General features: G+C 40.1%; 1 protein-coding gene and 1 pseudogene across 2 annotated transcripts in view; both read right to left on the reverse strand.

The window, feature by feature from the left end:
• Positions 1-2495, reverse strand: part of LYPD5 (LY6/PLAUR domain containing 5) — a 17734-nt gene that overhangs the window by 11024 nt on the left and 4215 nt on the right. Inside the window, exon 1 of one of the 2 annotated variants that reach the window (XM_023518973.1) lies at positions 1338-1358. The exons of the other annotated variant lie outside the window; for it this stretch is intronic. The gene's annotated coding sequence lies outside the window, so the exon portion shown is untranslated. Of the gene's footprint in view, positions 1-1337; positions 1359-2495 lie in introns of those variants that run through there. 2 annotated transcript variants of the gene reach the window in all.
• LOC100955485 lies at positions 1296-1847 on the reverse strand (annotated as a pseudogene).

Raw genomic sequence — 2495 nt, forward strand, 5'->3', positions numbered from 1 at the left:
CAAAATTATAGCCCTTAGGAGTATAAATCAGTGTCATTAATTATGGTCATAATTAAAGTCATTTTTTTTTCAGCTTTGGATCTGTTATACTGTTGTCACATTTGGGCAAGGCTGTGTTATAAAACTAAGTCAAAGAGAGTATTATCTGGATCATTGGTAAGAATGTTGTATGTCATCTTTTAAGAAGGAGGGTATCTTGATTTAGAAATCAGATGGAATTATTTCTGATAGTCTGGGGGATATTATATTCTGATATCTCTGGGGGTCTGATAGTCCCATGTGTGAATCAGGTGAGGTATACAGAATATATTATTCTTTTGGGGATCTTTGGGTGTTTACATGTATAGGTAGAGATACTTGAAAACTACAAACTGGCTGGAATAGAAGGTTGTGATAGTCTAGGACAGAATGAGGTTTGGGTGACATTTATAATAGGATAAGTTAGCAGAAGCAGCAAGGGTTTGGGAAATTCAGACCAATGGATTGTGTTTTTATGCAAGAGAAGAAGGGGTTTGTAAGGCAGTCATAACATAAAACATAAAGATCTAATTTATTTTATTTATCTGTTAGTAGGCTTGGCTAGAAGCAGCAATGTAAGATCATTTAGTTGCCCACAGAACTAAGTTTGGTTTTTTTCCTTTTGGTTGTTTATTTAGCTTCTGGAGGGCAAGTTTTACTTGAGTATGATGAATTCAAAGGTTTTTTTTTTTTTTATTTTTCAGCATCTTAGCTGATGAGTAGGTATTCAGGAGCATGTTACAGGGACCAGTCCATCAGAGGACAAGTTGGTCGTATGGTCTGGGCACTTTTTACAATTTGAGGAGTATCTGGTTACTCTCCTTGGCACAGTGGAGAGGCATGTTGGCTGGGGACAGAAGCCTATTACAAGCAAACTCATGAATAGAAGTTAGGTTTTTCAATGTTGTCTAATTGTTATTTTCTTTTGTTACAAAGGGCCCCCTCTGCTGTGGGGCCAGGAATGGTCTTCTATACATTATCTTACAGGGCTCAGTTGGAGCCTCCTTGGGGGGCCATCTAGATCTCTAACAGGGAAGAAGGTAATGTCTTATGCCAGACTAAATTGGTTTCTCAGAAGATTTTGGCATATTTTTTTTAATGGAAAAGTTAAAAATGTAGATTACAAATATAATCCTGAGCTAAAAAATTGGGATTTAGGAGAAAGCCATCTCTGCATACAAAATATTCAAAGTATACTTACTTTGTTCACTTTTCCCTATTTAAATGTTACTGCCAAGAGCCAGTTCTGAAAGTATGACTTTGGAGTCATGTATAGTTTAGTGTGGTGCCGGGTCTGGAGCCAGCAGCAAAGTGCTCACCACGGAAGCGGATGCAGCAGCCTCCTCTGCTTCCTCCAGTTCATCCTGGAGCACTTGGCTGACTTCAGGGTGCCTGGAGTGAGCCTTTCCTTCCAGAGCCAACTCTGTAGAAATGGAGTACAGGAACTGAAGTGGGCAAGTCGATTGACCTAGCCAGGGATCTCTTTCCCACAAAGAATCTCTGATAAAGCTAAAGTGATTACAATTTTTTATGTATCACATATACATTGCCTTTGTATACTATTACCAGTTCGTCTACAATTATTTCATCTTCTGGGAAGCTAGTGCTTCCTAAAACAATTACATTTAAATGTTTCTCCTAGTTCAAAGCATTTCTGGGGAAATTTCAAATATTCCAGAAAAGGGGCAAATATGGCCACTACAAGCAATTTCTCTGTCACATAGTACTTCGATTCCTCGATAAAAAACTCCAGTTGCAATGGATGAGATGTATTTGTTCATCCTGCACCTGTTGTACACGTTAAGCACCACTAACTGGTTAACCCCCATCCTCCTCTCCCAGCAGCAGACTGGTCCCTAAGCTGCTCCCATCCTGGCACCTGAAGCATCAGGCAGTCCTGCAGCTCCAGGGTGTCACCCGCAGGAGACTGTGCAGATGGGACCAGGCTGGACCCATGGCAGGCCAGCTCTGGCTGAGGCACCTCCTCTAGGCTGCCTGGCAATTTTTTTGTAAGGCCTGATTCATCTTCTTAATCTCTTCGGTGTACTGGGGTCACTGTGAAGCTTTTAATCTATTTTTAAAACATTTGACATTTCCTATGTTGTCTGGGAGAGGAAGGCAACCCCATTGTCCCTCTAAATTTTATAGGAAGTCTATACCTAGGAGTTATTTTTTTACATAGGGCTTTAGTCACTTTGTGGCCTTTTCTGTTCTGGAGGGAAAGGCTTTAATGCATCCTGTGATGGTGTCAGCAAACATCCAAAGGTACCAGATGTTTCTAGGGGGCTCAGGACATCACAGTAAAGTCTACCTGTCCCTCCTTTCACAGGGGGTTGCTCTTGTATGTTCCACTCCTCTTAATGAAGGGGGGCATTTTTTTGGTATAAATTATGTATGTGTGTGTACACACACACATATAATATATATAATATATATATACACACACACACACACATTTTTCTTTTTTTTTTTTTTTT

Source organism: Otolemur garnettii, unplaced genomic scaffold (genome assembly GCF_000181295.1).
Source record: "Otolemur garnettii isolate 467f Iridium unplaced genomic scaffold, OtoGar3 scaffold00152, whole genome shotgun sequence".
Taxonomy (NCBI): domain Eukaryota; kingdom Metazoa; phylum Chordata; class Mammalia; order Primates; family Galagidae; genus Otolemur; species Otolemur garnettii.